Here is a 19,565-nt window from a genome sequence, read left to right as displayed (position 1 = left end):
TTCAATGTAAACTTGTGAACATGTTTTTCTCATTCAGAGATAATTATGTGATATGTTCAACTTTGATATTTTCATGTTTACAACTTCATAAATATCAAATAAAGAGTTTCTGTGTTTCAAAATTTTAAGGTGGATTTTTTTGTGGCTGTTTTGTTGGGCGGGGTTTTTTTCCAGGTAAAACAATACATTTATAAAAGTCCAAAAAAAAGTTTATCACAGAAAAATATTGAAATAAGCACATGACAAAATGGCCTGCCTCTGATTGGATCATTAAGCTGTGATGTCAGTGAATGTGGGTTGGACAAGAGAAGGGTAGAGAGACATAGAAAAGAGACTGAGGTAGGGAGAGAGAGAAAGAGAGAGAGAGTGGTAGAGAGTATGTTTCTGTTGAATGGTAGAGAGACATAGAGTGTGTGTTAGAGAGAGAGAAACTTTCTTCAAAGGGATTTTCTGGGAGAGAGAGTGTGTGGTGAAAAAGAGAGAGCGAGAGAGAGAGAGACACAACTCGCTCAACACACACACACAGAGCTTGTCAGTCTCACACACACATTTCTCTCTCTCCTCTCTCTCTCTCTCTCTCTCCTCTCTCTCTCTCCTCTCTCTCCTCTCTCTCTCTCTCTCTCTTCTCCCAGAAAATCCTTTGAATTTCAGCAAGGATTTGTCGTTGGAGAAGTGATAAAAAAAAAAACAGACCTGTTAATAACGTTAATAGTTACACTGCATCCTACATTGTAAAAAAAAATGTTTTTACAGTAATGTAACCGGCAGCTGTGGTTGCCGAAATAGGCACCGTTAAATTATGGTAAAACATTTCCTCCATTTACAGTAATAAATTGTATTGATACAGTTGATTTTACAGTTAATACATGTGGTTATTTCAATATTTTATTATAAAAAAAAAATGTTCTTAGATTAAAAAAAACATAGTTTTACCTGAAAATTTACATGGAAACATGTTTATTTTATTGGTAAAACAATGTGTTCTAAATGTTCAAACTGGTAAAATACTGAATCAAGCATAGAGTTTACAGTTTAAAAATGCGCTTATTTCAATATTTTTCTATCATTTTTTACTCCACACAGAGGATCCAGACCGGGTTTCGAACCTGGAACCCTCTTGCTGTGAGGCGACAGTGCTAACCACTGCACCCACCGTGCTGCCCACAATAACATGTTTCCATGTAAATTTTCAGGTAAAACTATGTTTTTTTTCCATCTAAGAACATTTTTTTTACAATAAAATATTGAAATAACCACATGTATTAACTGTAAAATCAACAGTATCAATACAATTTATTACTGTAAATGGAGGACTGTTTTACCATAATTTAACGGGTGCTATTTCGGCAACCACAGCTGCCGGTACATTACTGTAAAAACATTTTTTTTTACAATGTAGGATGCAGTGTAACTATTAACGTTATTAACAGGTAGAGAGACCATAGAGTGTGTGTAAGAGAGAGAGTAAACTTCTGAAATTCAAAGGATTTTCTGGGAGTGAGAGAGAGAGAGAGGAGAGAGAGAGAGAGGAGAGGAGAGAGAGAGAGAGAGAGAGAGAGAGAGAGAGAGAGACCACAACTCGCTCACACACACACACACAGAGCTTGTCAGTCTCACACACACATTTCTCTCTCTCTCTCTCTCTCTCTCTCTCTCTCTCTCTCTCTCTCTCTCTCCCAGAAAATCCTTTGAATTTCAGCAAGGATTTGTCGTTGGAGAAGTGATAAAAAAAAAAACAGACCTGTTAATAACGTTAATAGTTACACTGCATCCTACATTGTAAAAAAAATGTTTTTACAGTAATGTACCCCGGCAGCTGTGGTTGCCGAAATAGCACCGTTAAATTATGGTAAAAACATTTCCTCCATTTACAGTAATAAATTGTATTGATACTGTTGATTTTACAGTTAATACATGTGGTTATTTCAATATTTTATTATAAAAAAAATGTTCTTAGATTAAAAAAAAAATAGTTTTACCTGAAAATTTACATGGAAACATGTTATTTTTATTGGTACAACAATGTGTTCTAAATGTTCAAACTGGTGAAATACTGAATCAAGCATAGAGTTTACAGTTTAAAAATGTGCTTAATTTCAATATTTTTCTGTGAAAAATTTTTTTTTTGACATTTTATTAATGTATTGTTTTACCTGGAAAAAAAAACCCGCCCAACAAAACAGCCACAAAAAAATCCACCTTAAAATTTTTGAAACACAGAAACTCTTTATTTGATATTTATGAAGTTGTAAAACATCAAAATATCAAAGTTTAACATATCACAATAATATCTCTGAATGAGAAAAACATGTTCACAAGTTTACATTGAAAGTGTTTCACTTTTAAAACCAGTGTACTAAGCTGAACACACTTTTTACTTCTAAACTGTTAAAGTGAATTATCATACAGGGGCTGATTGGCCAGGGCTTTGACAGTGACAAAATGGCCCGTCTCTGATTGGATAATTAAGCTGTGATGTCAGTGAATGTGGGTTGGACAAGAGAAGGGTAGAGAGAGCCTGAAAGAGACAGAGGTAGGGAGAGAGAGAAAGAGAGAGAGAGCGATAGAGAGTAAGGAAGTGTCGATGGTAGAGAGACATAGAGTGTGTGCAAGAGAGAGAGGTAGACTTGGTGGAATTCAAAGGATTTTCTGGGAGAGAGAGAGAGAGAGAGCGAGAGAGAGAGAGAGATGTGAGTGAGAGTGACAAGCTCTGTGTGTGTGTGTCTGAGGGAGTTGTGGTCTCTCTATCCTTATTTATCCAGACTTTAAAAACTGGATTTGATCAAGGATCAAGGAACTTTATTGTCATACCAGGACATTTGCATGTTATGGTACGAAATTGGTACTCAGGTCCCAGTTTTAAGCCATCAACAAGAGCGAAATATAAACATAAAGGCATTAGAATAGAAGAAATAAATATAAATATAAACATTAGAGAAATAATATAAACATTAGAGAAATACAATAAACAGAGCAGATATATAAACATTGTGAAATTTAACAACTAACAATTAAATAAGATAAAAATAGATAAGGAAAGGTAAGGAGGCCGAAGTTAGCATGTGCATAAATACTCGTGCAAGTAGGAGGTAGTGGTAGTGCAAGGAGGAGTCTGTGTATTACACTATAGGAACATGTTGCCCTATAATGGTCAGGTATTGCACTTAGTGGGACAGTGTTGTAGTTGTAGTGTGTGGTGGTGGTGGTGGTGGTGGTGGTGGGAGGGGGGGGTCTACGGGGCAGGGCTAGAGTTCCTGAGCCTGGTGGTCCTGCTCCGGATGCTCCTCAGCCGCCTGCCTGAGGGGAGGGGTTGGAAGAGACTATGTGAGGGGTGGGTGGAGTCCTTCATGATGCGGAGGGCCCTCCCTCTGCATCGTGCTGTGTAGAGGTCTGAGGTGGTGGGCAGGCTGTTCCCCACAGTCCTCTGTGCAGCCTTTACCACCCTCTGCAGAGCCTTCCTCTCAGCAGCAGTGCAGCTGCCATGCCACACAGTGATGCAGGTGCAGAGGACGCTCTCCACCGCACAGTGGTAGAAGCTCTGATGAAGCTGATGTTGGAGAAGTGATAAAAAAAAAACAGACCTGTTAATAACATTAATAGTTACACTGCATCCTACACACACACTCACACACACTTTTTACTTATAAACTGTTAAAGTGCACTGTTTGTTACAAATCTAACCACAAAGTGGTATCAGTGTATTATTTTCACATTATAAATAAAATCAGCCCTGAAGAACAAAAGTTTCAAATCTTGCATCATTAATCAAAAAGAAATACTGCAAGGTAATTCTTCACATTAAAGATACAAGTCCACCAGAATGGAACTAGCAAATTTACCTCAGCTTCTTTGAAGTACAAAAATCAGTGCAGTGAACACATGTCAACTGTACCAGACAACCTTGTAAAACTTCACATCTCTAAAACTCTAGAAACAAGTTAACAACACATCTGCAGTTCGTATAACATCTGTGTACCTTTTATCATGCCATCTCTCAACATCACTGGAAAGTCCACTCATGGTCAGCAAGGTCTGAGATCAAAGTGAAGACTCTGGGATTGACTGAGTACACTCTTCTCTTTTCCTTCAACTCAACTTTGGTGCCTTTCTCCGGATTTATTGAAAAGAAACACCTGTATGAAAGAGAGAGAGAGAGATCAACCTCAGGTAGTGTATCACACGCCTTGCATTTTCTAGTATTATAAAAAGAAAGTGTTTTTGCCGTTGGAGGAACTCCAGTGTAGACCGTAGTTCCACCGGGTAGTGTATGTTGAAGCAGTAGTAACTCCCAAACATCAGGCAAATGGCAGATGTGAAGGAAGTGATGTGGTCGTTGACAACCTCTTTGTCGATGCTCAACATAAATGTCTCAGCTGCAAAGCAGGAGGACCCTAATAATAAACATCAATAAAAAAACAAATTTTAGTGACAAATACTTCAATACAAGCCTAAATCATCAGTCATACAATCTACTGTTGGCAGAAAGTGTTATCAGATAAAATATAAGCCAGTGTCTCAAAGTGGGCTGCAAGCTATGAAATCAATCAAAGTGAACAACAAGCCAAGAGTACAACTGTATAGTAGTATATCGGTACAGAAAGTTTACTTACCACACACAATGAGGCACGGTGTTGGTGGCACGTTCTCCATCTGAACCTCCTCAGCAAGGCTGCTCTTCTCAATGAACTGGAACAGGTGCTCTTTCTTCTCATCAAAAGGAGCCAGTAAAAGAAGCACCATCTGTATGACCTCTTCTGAGCAACCAGTGGAGTGACCTCTTTCAGTTTGAAGCCTGAGAAGAGCATCCAGGACTCGTTTATGTGTTTATGTGCATCAGCACGTTTGAAGAAGTTTAAGAGACGTGTCCCCTTTTTGTCCACATTGGCAAGGAAGGACTCGATCAAACTCACGCCAGTCAGTTCCTGGAAGTGTGCTGCCATACCAACTTCCTCGAACAAAAATGGCCATTCCTGGCTTAATATCTGGATGCTTGTGCCATTATTGATGTCTCTACGCTGCGTGAAATAGGTCGACTTGATTAATTCTTTCACAGCATCTGAAGTGTAGTTCATCTGTTCAAACATCTTCATTTTTTTTTTCATTATTCCAGCTGACTCTCCTCAGTCTCAGGGAGTGGCAGGTGTTTCAGCATCCAGTTGACACAGCCATACGTGTCTTGAACTCTTGCTCTTTGTTCACAAGATATTTCATCTGTGTCATCATCTGATGCTGCTTTGCGTTTCTGTATCTTTGGTGTGTCATTGTCGTTTGACATTTTCAACTCTTGACTGGAGTTGCTTTGCCAGGGAATGATGTCCATGTCCAATAACATCACCATCAATCACATCTTGAAGAGACTTTAGATACCTTGCCACAATCTTTTTTACTATTTCTGTGGTGTTATGTTTGGTTGGATTTCTACAAGTCTTCATCATTTCACAGACCACAATCCTTACCATTTCCCGTCGTAGTCGCGGACTTGGCCTTTTCTGTCTTTCCAAACTCTGTACTAACTCTTCAGGGAGCTTCTGCCATGGTATCTGAAAACTGTCTACCCAGTTTGCTGCAAGTTGATAAGAGCTTGCTGATGGTGATGATGATGATGAAGCTGTGGATGTTGATGGTGAGTGAGTGACCAAGGAGGGAGAGGAAAGGATAGACACTGGAGAGGAACATGCCAGGGCTGGAGCTGGAGTGGATGAGTCTGTAAAAGTATACAAAAAAAGATTTGTAATCATTAAACCTTTAATGTTTTCCCATTCTGTAACAAAATGTAGTGTGTTGATAAATTCTGCAAAATATTATCAAAATTATTGCATTCATTTTGACAGACTGTGTTGTGGTGGCAATGTTTTATACTCACTGCTTTGGGCCCAAGCAGCAACCAGTCTTCTGGCTTGGATGGGCTTTAATACTGGCAGCAAGTCTCCCTCTGTGATGTACTGTAAATCATCTGTTGTTACAGCACCAAGTGCCTTCAAAGTATCTTCAACTGACTTGACAACTTGATCAGGAAGATCAGGAAGCACTGTTGCTACAGCATCGCTTATCCTCTGTGATTGATCCATGTCTGTTAATACACACAAAAGTGACCATTTTAGCATCTGGCCTTCTGATTTAGTGTGACAAGAGACTGTGCTTCAATGGGACAATCTGGTATCCACTGTTTATGTAATATGATAAAGGCCACATGTCAATCAGTTCACTAACAAGTCTGCACTGTAATCTAATCCAGTGTCCTTTTTTTACAGAGTACATGTGGTAGTGTGAAAGAAATTCCCCATCATATACTCTCATCAAAAAATGAAGTGCAAAATCATCTTTCACGAGAATGAGGATGATTTCACCAAACTCCACTGAATCATCATTCCTTGTGACAACAAATTGTCCCTTCCTGTAAATTAATCCCTTTATACTGCACATCAACAGGAATTTTTGTATTTCTTTCAGTGAAGCCAAACTGGAGGATTGTGCCTTTAACAGGATCAGTCCTGGATAATGCCGCAAGTAATGGTGTTTAGGTCTCAAGTTGATAACTGGAAATAGTGCCTTCCTGGTTTCCAAATATTCTTGGATCAGAACATCCAGATAGGCGACCTGAGCCTTGGAAATTTGCTGAGCACAAATCAGGTCAACAATATCCTTAAGCTGCAAAATTAGCTGCCACACATTATCTTGGGGATACACTTTGTCACCAATTATCAAAGGCAACAGTCTCAAGAGGTTCCAATTTTGGACAGCATGTCCACTTCGTTTCAGTGTTTGAGAACTGACCTCACAAGGTTTGGAGCAAGCATCTGTTGCTTTGTATTTGAACTGCTTGATTCGCCTGTTCAAAATTGTGTAGGTAAACCATCTCTTTGTTTTGATGAAGTACTTGAGGTAAAGAGCAACATCATATGAGAGGACACCCTCAAAGATGTCATGACCAAGACAGGGGGGCATGCCAGGTGAGCAAACATCAAAGTTTTGTAGAGTATTAAATACTGACCTGAACTTGATCCCTTGTGCTTGTGGGGTGTCCTCTGTCTCCAGCTGTTCAACGGCAGATCTGTATGTTTCTGGCGTCTGCTCCAGTCCACAGATGTTGGGATCAGCACCCTGAAATTCGAGAAATCAGACAATATCTGCAGAAGTACTCAGAAGAACTAAAATTTTCTGTGAAACCACCAACGGCATGAGAGCCCAGGATGTCTCCAGCAATGCAGTAGAGGGTTCCCTTTACAACAAGGTCATCTCCCATTGTTATCCCATTTTCCTCCAGTTCTTTCAGATCAGTAAGCAGTTCAGAAAAAACCTTGACATGGCCAAAGTCCTTAAAATCCTTCCCTCTACACAATAAAACCAGCTGCATGTGGTCAACATTTGATCGAACATGTGGGGGCATGTTAAGCAGAGAGAGGTGCACAGCCAAGACCTTGTGCTTCTTTTTTGCAGAGCCCAGTGGGTTCACAACTTCGAATGCATCCTGGTATAAAACCAGCTTGAGACAACTTGGGTTTTCCTGAAAAAATGTGTTTGACATAAACACCTTACCATCACAGCTGTCAGAGAGAATATCTGTTTTGGAAATATTGTTAGGATCCACTGACATGAGGCCTTGCCAAAAACCGGACTCCTGCATGCCCTTTAAAGTTTTTAGCACAGGAATATAATAGGCAAACCTCTCTGTCCTGTTCTCATCTCTGCCCAACAAGATTTTTTTGGGCTCCACATATTTGAACATTTCTTTATAACACTGAGTTCGTGAGTAAGCAATTCTCATAGGTCCTGTGTGGCAAGCTGTAAACAGGTCAGACTGTTTAATTGTGTCACTGATTTTTACAATGTCTTCGTCTGAAACAGACATATCTTTTAGAAGCAAGTTTAGTTTATTCAAAGTATATATCTGTCCCAACTCATGTATATTCTGTATTTCCTCAACAGTGTTTTGAATGGTAGACACTGGAAGAAGATGTTGTCCCTGTAGTTTCATGTAAAACATACAGATATTTCTCAGATACAGGTCGCTGAAATTGGACCCATCCCCTACAGTGTCTTCAGCATCAGACACACTAGCAGGTTCTTGTATGCTAGCACTTGTAGTGGGACTCTCACTGTGTGCATCTTGGATTGACACACAAATCACATTTTCTGACCAACGTCTGAGGTAAAAGACGTTTTTCCAGTGAACACACTTCTGCATCCTCTCACTGGGCAAGCTACCTGACGCCCTTCTCTTATGTGCTCCTTTAAGTGAGCAACCAGCTGTTTGGTTCCCTCACACTGGCGTTCGCACAGTGAGATGTTGAGGTCACATCCTGAATCACGTTAACGGTCGTGCTGTTGTGGTGGCGATAGAAGTGCGCCTTTAGAGCTGCATAACCTGAAAACACCTGTTTACAACTTGTTCCAACACATTTAAAAAATATGCCGGGGTTCGTTGCGATGCACTTTACAATGTAAAACATATGCTTTTACAGACTGAACGTTTTCTCCACATACATTACAAGAGTACATCTTCAATAATCAAATACACCGCGGTTAGCCGTTCAATACACTGCGCGGTTAGCTAACCAGAGGCTTCAGCACACAGACTGCGTTCGAAAAGCCAACAAGCCATGGATTTTTTTTTTTTTTTTTTTGTAACTTTATTTAATATCAATTGTACAAACATATTGGCAAGGAACATTGCACATTACAAGATAACAGACAAGCGTTGAAAGAGCATCCGTAGAAAAAGAAACATAGAACAAAAAGAAAAAAGAAAAGGAGGGGGGTGCTAAAGGCTTTCATTAAGGTTGAGTTCCTCTACTAATCCATATAGTTTCACTGCATTCTTCTTCTTCATACATTTTAATGATTTAAAATATTGACGTAGCTCTTTATGAAAGATATAAAAATTGTGTTTGGATTTCAAATATTTATTTTTATGAATAAAAAATTTACCAAGAATGATAAATACATTAATAGCTAGATCATGGGACGGTTCTTTTACAGAAATAACATATAAAATATTTTCTTTTTTTAGAGTAGGGAAACAGGGTAGTTTAAGGAACAACCAATCATACAAATCTTCCCAGAAGGCATTAGAAAATTTACAATTATAAAATAAATGTTCAGTTGATTCTATATCCTCATCACAAAAGCAGCAGTTGTTGTGGTCTTCAGACATTTTGAGGTCATACAGATAGATGGTTTCTGGGAGTGGGCTTTTTTTGCGAGAACTTTTGGGGACAACTGGCGAGAGAGTGTGTGTGAAAGAGAGAGAGAGAGAGAGAGAGAGAGAGAGAGAGAGAGAGAGAGAGAGAGACCACAACTCCCTCACACACACAGAGCTTGTCACTCTCACTCACATCTCTCTCTCTCTCTCTCTCTCTCTCTCTCTCTCTCTGTCTCTCTCTCTCTCACTCACTCACTCACTCACTCTCTCTCTCCCAGAAAAACACTGTAGGATGGACAAGAGAAGGGTAGAGAGACATAGAAAGAGACAGGGGTAGGGAGAGAGAGAAAGAGAGAGAGAGTGATAGAGAGTATGTTTCTGTGAATGGTAGAGAGACATAGAGTGTGTGTAAGAGAGAGAGAAAACTTTCTGAAATTCAAAGGATTTTCTGGGAGAGAGAGTGTGTGTGAAAAAGAGAGAGCGAGAGAGAGAGAGACCACAACTCCCTCACACACACACACACACACACACACACACACACACACACACACACACACACACACAGAGCTTGTCACTCTCACTCACATCTCTCCCTCTCTCTCTCGCTCTCTCTCTCACACTCTCTCTCTCCCAGAATATCCTTTGAATTCCACCAAGTCTACCTCTCTCTCTTACACACACTCTATGTCTCTCTACCATCCACAGAAACATACTCTCTATCACTCTCTCTCTATCACTCTCTCTCTCTTTCTCTCTCTCCCTACCTCTGTCTCTTTCTGTGTCTCTCTACCCTTCTCTTGTCCAACCCACATTCACTGACATCACAGCTTAATGATCCAATCAGAGGCAGGCCAATTTGTCACTGTCAAAGCCCTGGCCAATCAGCCCCTGTATGATAATTCTCTCCAGCCAATAGCAGTGAGAGTAGCTCTGTTAATGTGGCATTTAAACCAGACCAGACCTGAATCACACACACACATCAGGGCAGTGAGAGGGAAAATCTGATAGATTTATGTCCATTGTAAATAACAGAACAGCAGAGGGCAGAATTCACTGTCCAAACAAAGTCCGCGGAGACATCAGAGTTTGACACATAGTCTCTGGAGAAGACGGGACAAGCCAAAGATGAAGTGTAGGCTCAAAAAGAGAGGAAGCAAAAGTCTATTTTTTATCAGATCCTTTCCTTCTCTGTCCTGTGCTAACACAATGAAAGGACACACTCAGACACAGACACACATGCTGTGCACACAGCTATCCTAGTTAGGACATTTATTCATTGTGGACAGTCTTACCCTAACCTTAACCTGAGGTTAGGTTCACTCCTTACTCCGCACCATAACCATAACAAATTCATGCCTAAATTTAACCTTAACCAGGACCTAAGAAATGACGTTATGCCTCATCAGGATGTGGCTTTGTTTCCCATGAGTACTACTGGTCCTAACAAGATTGGTGTTTAAATGCATACACACAGCTACACACACACACACACACACACACACACACAGACACACACGTCTCAGTATCAGCTTCCAAATCAAACAGGATGAGTAATTTTAAACACAGCAGCTAACCTATGAGAAGCAGAGTTTCCTGTCAGTATGCGTACACCTACTCTGCTGAAAAGCAAACCATCTGATGGAGGTGATGATGATGATGATGATGATTTCTGTCCAGTCAGCGCCAAGTCGGAAGCCAATCATTACACTACAGTCCTCCCACCCCTGCTCATTTTCTCCCTGAACATTCTGCATATTTTCCAACCTTTCTGTATTTCTGCTGGACTATGTCTTTCACCTCAGTCTTGGATTTAACAAAACCTGCTCTGTGGAGCAGGACAGCACAGCTGGACATATTTACCTGAGACTGCTATACAGTGCAAATAGAAAGTAATCATGTTTCATCTGTTGACAGCATTGAATCACAGAGTTAATGTGGCTTGTCTGACACTGATCAGCAGAATAAGACTATTCAGAATCATTGTCACAGCTGCAGGTGTTTGTAGTATTAATGCAGCTGTATCTGTATCTGGAGAAAAAACAAGGAGACCTGTGAGGGAGGACGCCAAGAGACTTGTGACACTTTGGTAGCAGTTCAAGCTTCAGAGTTTTCCAAATTTTCCATATGGTTTTCCACCGTTTGAGCTTTGTCTGCAGCAACTCCAATTGCATATATGACAGAAGCTGATGGAAACACTCATGAATTTGCATTTTTCTGGTAATTCAGTTCAAATCTGCACTACACTTGAATGGGAAATTGGCGAGTGAGCACAAGAATTAAGCCGAAACAGAAATGTTTTTACAGACTCTCCTATTTTAAAGCCCCTCGGCTTCACAAATGTGACACTGATCTTTTTTTTTTATATTTTACAGAATTATCTTCAGACTGACTAAAATTAAAGTTACACGGTCATTGCCTATCGTGACCAGCAATCCTCACAGTATTTCTGCAGTCGGCCAAGGAGCAGATCAAATGGTCCATACTGAAATGACAAGGACCAGACAAATTTAGGATTCTCCAGGAAGCTTCTAGAGAATATTTCTAATCCCAAAGTTATTTTTTTTAGTAACAGACTAAAGGGAAGGTCATTACAAGCCTGTTGGATTCTAGGCTGCTTTATATAGCGATTAACCAATAGGGTTTTGTTTCTCTGAGCAAGGGCATTTTGTTACATTGTGTGTGACAGGTAATGCAAACAGTTGGTTTGAGATTGAAGTTACTCATTTACATTTAACAGGCCGAATGACATCAAAGTGTGTCAGACATGAATAATGAAGACTGAAGAGTCCGTCTGAGATTCACTGTAAAACTGAGCAGTTACCAAATACTACGCTAACCAGTGAAAATACTGCAAGCCTCAGTACTGATCAGTGATTTATTACTTCTAATTTGGAGGAGCAGGATCTTCCAGTCTTATTCACTGAAAACAGAATATGATTGTAGGATTTATTTAAGCAGTTTTTCATGTTGGTAATGTACAAAATGTTATATATGGTTTTTACCTAAAAGGTTACGCATTGTTACAAATAACTTCTTGTTACCAACATTTCCAAAAATAAAAAATACAAGGCTGCAACTTGTAAATTGTTACAATCTAAACACTAAAATCAATAAGGATATTGTGGAAAATAAGAATCAACACACTCTGGTATCATTTGTGCGCTGAACTGCTCAGTTTAACAAAGTGTGTTGTTCTGGCTGTGAGTGGGCTCCTCAAACGACATTAATGTGTTTTGTACAGCTTATTTAAAGACTGTAAATGAATGTAATGATACTTTATGACACTAAATGAATATTAGCAGTAAGAGGCAGTATGTTACTGTTGCACTGTTAGGACTTTTATTAAAACTCCCTTAAAACCATGAAGGTAAATTAACATCTATACATTTAATTGAATTTATAATCAAAGGGAAGTATGCAGGGTTTTGTTGCCAGAATTATAAAGAATAATGTCTATTGGTATGTTGTGAGCTAAAGGTGTTAATAAGATATTAAATATTTTAGTTGAAAGAAAAGAAAAAGGCCAAAGACAAACTAATTATTTTGTTTACATTGGATTGTATTGAAACAATCTGTCACTTTGTCCACCATTTGTGAGGCTGATAATAAAAGTGTATATTTGTCCTTGTTTCATACAGTCTTTGTCATCTTCTTGGTTTTATGTTTGCATGTTTGTCAGAGTTACAATGTCAAAGGCATTATCTCTAAATCCACAACCTTAATGAATATTATAAATTATATTATATATAGTTTAGTCAACTAAAGAAACTTCTGTCCTACACTTTCAGATAGATAGTCGCTGCAAACTTGGGAAGAGATGGTATCATGCCACCCTCTGGTGGTCAACAGCTGTCATGTCAACATTATCACCATATATCAAAATATAAAGAGAAAGTTGAGTCACTTCAGGTGTATCACCAGCTGTAATCAGCTGTAACCAGGAAATATCAGAAATCATCACATATTTTATTCACAGGAATAAATGAAACACTTCACTGACACAGCTCAAAAATAACACGAAGCAACAACAAGTCCTCCAACCTACATGACAGCAGGCACCTTTGTTGTCATGGTTACAATAATAAGCACATGGAGTATACCTGTGGCAAGGTACCAGACCTTCATCATCATGGTTACAACAATAAACATTAAGCTCACGGTCACTGTTTGGTTAGTTTTAGAGGAGTTAGGTTTAGGAAAAGATTGTGTTTTGGGTTAAACAAATACTTCCTTGAGGTTAGACGGCCTTTGTCGTCATGGTTACACTAATAAACATGCAGTTGGTTGTGGAACAGTCATGGCTGAAAGAAACAAGGACGACTGTTGGTTTCCAAGGGGAAATGAACAGCTGTCCTCTGTCCTGTGTAACTCTCTGCAGCTTACTGTGAGGATACTGATTGCTGGTCACGATAGGCAATGACCGTGTAACTTTAATTTTAGTCAGTCTGAAGATAATTCTGTAAAATATAAAAAAAAGATCAGTGTCACATTTGTGAAGCAGAGGGGCTTTAAAATAGACAGGAGAGTCTGTAAAAACATTTCTGTTTCGGCTTAATTCTTGTGCTTTCCCATTCAAGTGTAGTGCAGATTTGAACTGAATTACAAGAAAAATGCAAATTCATGAGTGTTTCCATCAGCTTCTGTCATATATGTAATTGGAGTTGCTGCAGACAAAGCTCAAACGGTGTGTGATTCAGGTCTGGTCTGGTTTAAATGCCACACTAACAGAGCTACTCTCACTGCCATTGGCTAGAGAGAATTATCATACAGGGGCTGATTGGCCAGGGCTTTGACAGTGACAAATTGGCCTGCCTCTGATTGGATAATTAAGCTGTGATGTCAGTGAATGTGGGTTGGACAAGAGAAGGGTAGAGAGACACAGAAAGAGACAGAGGTAGGGAGAGAGAGAAAGAGAGAGAGAGAGAGAGAGAGAGAGAGAGAGAGAGAGAGAGAGAGAGAGAGAGAGAGAGAGAGAGAGAGAGTAAGGTAGTGTCGATGGTAGAGAGACATAGAGTGTGTGCAAGAGAGAGAGGTAGACTTGGTGGAATTCAAAGGATATTCTGGGAGAGAGAGTGTGTGTGTGTGAGAGAGAGAGAGAGAGAGAGAGAGAGAGAGAGAGAGAGAGAGAGAGAGAGAGAGAGAGAGAGAGAGATGTGTGATAGTGACAAGCTCTGTGTGTGTGTGTATGAGGGAGTAGTGGTCTATCTATCCTTATTTATCCAGACTAACGTTAACATTAATAACGTTAATAGTTACACTGCATCCTACACTGAGGTAACATCTGAACTTTCCACTCAGCCCCTCTCTGACTAACTGTTCAGGTGACGTTTCAGCTTTCTGTCAGGCCTGTCTCTGCACGGCCAAATGTTCTGCCTGCAAACCGTCACCTTTAATCTGATGGTGGAAATGTAATTATGTTATTTTTCTACAGCGGGCTCCAGCTGGAAGCCTGGATGTAAAAACTAATTAGCGCCTTCAAAATGCCAAGCCTCTGACACCATAAGGAGTCAAGAGTCACTGCCAACAACAGCCAGACACTGTGGCCCCCAGAAACCTCCAGAGATCTCCAGAGAGACTGAGAGCCCCCAGAAAAATCCAAAAACCCCTAGAGACCTACAGAAGGATCCACTAAAAACCTCCTTAAAGAGATAATTAGACATTTTGGTAAATACTCACTTTCTTACTGAGAGTGAAATGTGTAACTCTCTGCAACAAAGCAAATTAGTATATCTTTGAAAGCTCTGAAAAAAATTAAATTAAAGATGCTTTCTATAAGTCTGTACAGACTTATAGAATTCCAGCTCTGTCGGTGCACCCAAGAAGCCTAAAGTTGGGCCTCATCGCCGAACTCAATCATTCCTCATTCAGCAGTGAAAAGAGAAACACAACACATGGCCTCTATACTGCTCAGCCGCATGGCTCCTTTTCAAATAAATAGAAACTAAATAAATATAACCCAGGTCTTGGCTGGAGCAAACTGAGGGGGCCTCATGCCACCATCTGGCCAAATTTCATCTGTGAACTACAAGATGAATCACTCAATATTAAAAAGCCATCTCACCTTCCGCGAAGCACACACACACACACATATCCCTCCTCAGCCTCATACAGCTACACACCCTATGGCAGGGGTGGGCAAACTGTTCCACAAAGGGCCGTGTGGCTGCAGGTTTTTGTTCCAACCAAGCAGCAGCACACCAGACTTGACTCATTTAATCAACTGATCTCAGTCTTCAGACAGTTGATTGGTCAAACTGTGCTCTTCATTGGTTGGAACAAAAACCTGCAGCCACACCGACCCTTTGTGGAACGGTTTGCCCACCCCTGCCATAGGGTGTGTTTTCCCCCTAACTTTAAGGTACTTAAGATGAAGTGAAGGGTAAAATCAGGGTTGAAGCGTTTAAACCTCTCGTGTCTTAAACCAGAACTTCTACCTTCCACCTAAATTAAAGTGTAATTGTAACCTTAAAATGTACACACGAGGCGTAGAAAATGGTCATAATTTATAATTTAATCTGTTTTGGGACATTTTATGCCCACGAGACAGCAAAAATGGGTCACATACACACACACACGTGAACACACACACAGGTTATAAATGATGGCCCTGTGCTTGAAAAAACAAACAGCTTCCATGCAGGATCTCAGAGGTCTGATTGGAGAAACACAAAACCAGCCAACAGAGAAAACACACAGCCACAATTAGCAACAGAAAAACCATTTATCCCGGTCTGAAGGTAAACATGTAGAGACAAGTTAATGAAAATAGAGGGAGAGGAGGGTGGGCTGGGGGTGATAAAGCCAGAAAGCGGGAGAGTGCTTTGGATGGTTTTTACAGTAATGCTGTACAAAACCGTATACGAGGCCTATTCCTGACTTTTCTGTAAATTCAGAGGTTTTGGGTTTTGGTGATTAGCACTGAAATAAACAATGATTGTGAATGATATCGAAATAATACAGAGTATTTTTTCATATTTGAAACACTTTCCAGGTCTTTTGCTGTGAGTTTCTTTCAGTTGCTCTAAAACTAAAAGGCAACACATTTAAGAATGAATGAATTTAAGAATTATTGTTAATTTATTTGCCTTCTGCTTATTATTTACTTACTAAATATATCGTGTTGTTCACTGAAATCATATTTTTGCAGTTATTTTTAACCACTTCATCACCGGGAAAATCAGCAGTTGGCTAAATGGATGCTGGTGTGCAGATTCAGCAATAACAGCTGGCTTTATATTTCTGCTGATCTACAGTGTTTTATTGCATTTAAGTTTTCATGAATGAATTTTTAACAGGGGATTGCAGCAGCTGTCCTGTGTCATTTATGTACTGTTGCCTTTTGACCACTAGGAGATGCAGAAACCCAGTTTACAGCCACAGACAACAGTCGCAGTTCTCGATGTGTGTCTCAATAACTGTGTGCAATGAGATTCTATGTCCTATACACACACAAACACAAGACAGATTTTAGCCTCTAGTAACCTAATGTTCTTACAAGATGTGAGCTGATGTGTGTCATAGTTTAACATGATGTTCCCCTTCAGGTTGGGTTGCTCTGAGTTCAGTGGCATGTGCCACAGTTTACCTCATATTAATTCACCAGTGGGAACAGCACTGATTTTACACATAAGTATATTAATACTATGGATTTAAGGAAAATACAATCCAGAATCCATTACCAACTAATGTGTACTGTATCTACAGTGAAAAAGTGAATGCTTTGATATTAATAACTTCATAATAATTGTACTTTAAGACAAAAAGTTGAGATGTTAGACAATGTAATAAAATGAAAAATAAACAAACAAAAATAAATATCACTAAAATCACACTTTGTTTTCTTGATAGTGACCTGACTTCCTGATAATTAAAGCTGTATCCTATTTGTATCCCTTCTGAGCGCAACACTGTGCTAAAGCTTTGTCTTTGATTGATGTTCAGTTCTAAATCCTGCTTTTGTCCCCCCCACATCTCACTAAACACAGACTGTCCAATATGATATATAAACTTTGGGACAGCATTGATGTGTATGTGTGTTTGTATGTATCAGTGCGTAAGTGTATGTGTTAAGGGAGGGGGAGTGGTTTAAGGAAAATTGGTAAAATGCATCATTGCAATGTTGTTACCATGACAGTACTACGTGTTGTCGAGACAACTGGGGCGCCTTGATCAGCTTTGATCAAATGGTGACTGCTCTGTCACACACACACACACACACACACACACACACTGGTCTGAATGGCTGTCCGTTCCGCTTGTCTGAAATGACCAAAGGCTGTCCAGCACAATGGGGGAGTGACAAGCCTCTCTGATTGGTCATGGCAGACTTTGACTGACATGCGATGGCAGCTGGGTGAGGTGTGTGGGAGCCACGCTGCTTCACAGTAGAGTCTGCTGTGTGTTTGTGTTTGTGTGTTGAGCTGTTGTTGCTGAGCAGCGCAGACCAGACAGTATAACAAAGAAACTTTCTTTGTTATACTGTCACACATTATTCCTACCACAGACTGAACTGCAGACTGATTTTTATTTCATTATGATTTAAACTTCTAGCTGCTTCATGTCGATGCAAATAAAAACTTCAAGTGATTTTTGTTCTTCAACTGACACATCAGCTACTTACAGATCTTTGCTTTAGCCGACATTTCGACAGCTGACAGAGCACACAACAACTGCTTTTAGTGCATCCACTTCAGATTAAATTTCAACCACTTTTACCAATTACGCATCAACTGATATTTTGTCTGCACAGGTACAACAACAACAACAATCTTCTCCTCAAATTGCTTTTCAGCTCCTTTTAGTGCTTCTTCTTCTTTGTGTGACATTTTCGGGTCTCAGGGCTTCATCTTTGAACAACAACCACAGAAACACTCATCTCTTCCAACTCCCTTCATTCACTATGTACTTCAACTCCTTTCAGTGTTTGCACGTCAGCCGATTTTTCAGCTTCAGAGGTGTTGGTAGGTGTGGTTTTGAACTTTGGGCGCAGCCAGACCATCTGTTAACCCGAATTTGCTTACTTGGAGCTAGGCAACCCATGTCCCAAGCAGCTCTGTACTTAAAGAATGGGCCAAATATCCTATCCAATGATGTGCCAGTTTTTCAGATTCAGACCAAACCCAACCATACAGTAAAAAACAGGGCAGTGAACTTTGTTGACAGGATGTGTTGTTTAAGGTACTGGTGGGACATGTAATATATATTAAAGCTTATAGCCAACATGTTCATACAATCACAGAGTGCACAGTAGAAATACACTATTCATGATTGTGCACTTGCATGTGATTGGCCAGTGCACGTCCTTGCTGGATGACATTGTGTTATCTTGCAGTAAAAGTGGTACCAGGCTGAAATTTTTCACTGGACGACCCTGTGTTGTTTCACCAGAGCCCCCCTGCGTCGACACCCCCGTGGCGTCAATTCCCTGTCTTTATTGAAATGAATGTGAGGGCTGTGCTTTTTCAGGCACTTTTCAAGTGCTTGAACTATTTATTGGTTAACAACAGCCAGGCTCATTGACTATGTGCAAGTTCCCAGAGTCTTGTCACCACAGTTGGGTTGCCAGGTTTGCTCCCATTGTATTTGTACAGCAACAGAAGCCAAAACCTGTGCTCGCTATATAATCAAAGGCATTTCACAGAAGTGCAAGGAGGATGAGCAGGCTTTAATTCAAAGACATGAGCTTTGATAACAACCTTCTCATCCCACTCATGGAGAGAAAGAACATGGTTCCAAAAATGTTTTATCACTACTTTAAAAATAATAACTTTATAAATAATTCCTTAAAATCATGGTCAAAAATCAAATTTGACACTAAACTTTCTGTACATCCACAAAGCTCAACCCTACTCAACTGTTTTCCCAATTATTTTGTGGTGACAAACATGCTGAATCAACCTTTCTGAGCGAATGAATCACACTGCACCAGAATCAGTGGTAGGTGGTCGGTTATGTCTCTGGCAGCAGAGTGAAGGGTTCACATCCAGGTTAGATTTAGGCATGAAAAGCACTTTGGTTAAGGTTAGGGAAAGCTTGTGGTTTTCAGTGTGTTACCAAACACATTGTGAACTCTTTCTGTACTAAACCAGACCACAATCCTTTTCTACCCTTTACCAAATGCTGCCAGGGGTGGAAAACAAATGACATGTTGTTAGTGAACATTTTACTGATGTGTTCAGTATCAACATTTTTTGGAACTTGCCAAATACAGTACATGAAGCAACAACAATTCCTGATTATGTTAACAGAGAATGAAATACAATCAGCATTACATTTCCTTTTAAACCTTTCCGCTGTTGGAAATGAGGAGAATATAAACAGAAATTCTAGGAGACAGACTTGCCCAGTTAAATGCTGTGCATTCTGACTTTATACACTGTGGGTTTGTGCTATGTGGAACAACACAGTTCATCAAGCTATATTC

This window comes from Toxotes jaculatrix, chromosome 18 (genome assembly GCF_017976425.1).
Source record: "Toxotes jaculatrix isolate fToxJac2 chromosome 18, fToxJac2.pri, whole genome shotgun sequence".
Lineage (NCBI taxonomy): Eukaryota > Metazoa > Chordata > Actinopteri > Toxotidae > Toxotes > Toxotes jaculatrix.
Note: the sequence above shows the minus strand (reverse complement) of the source record.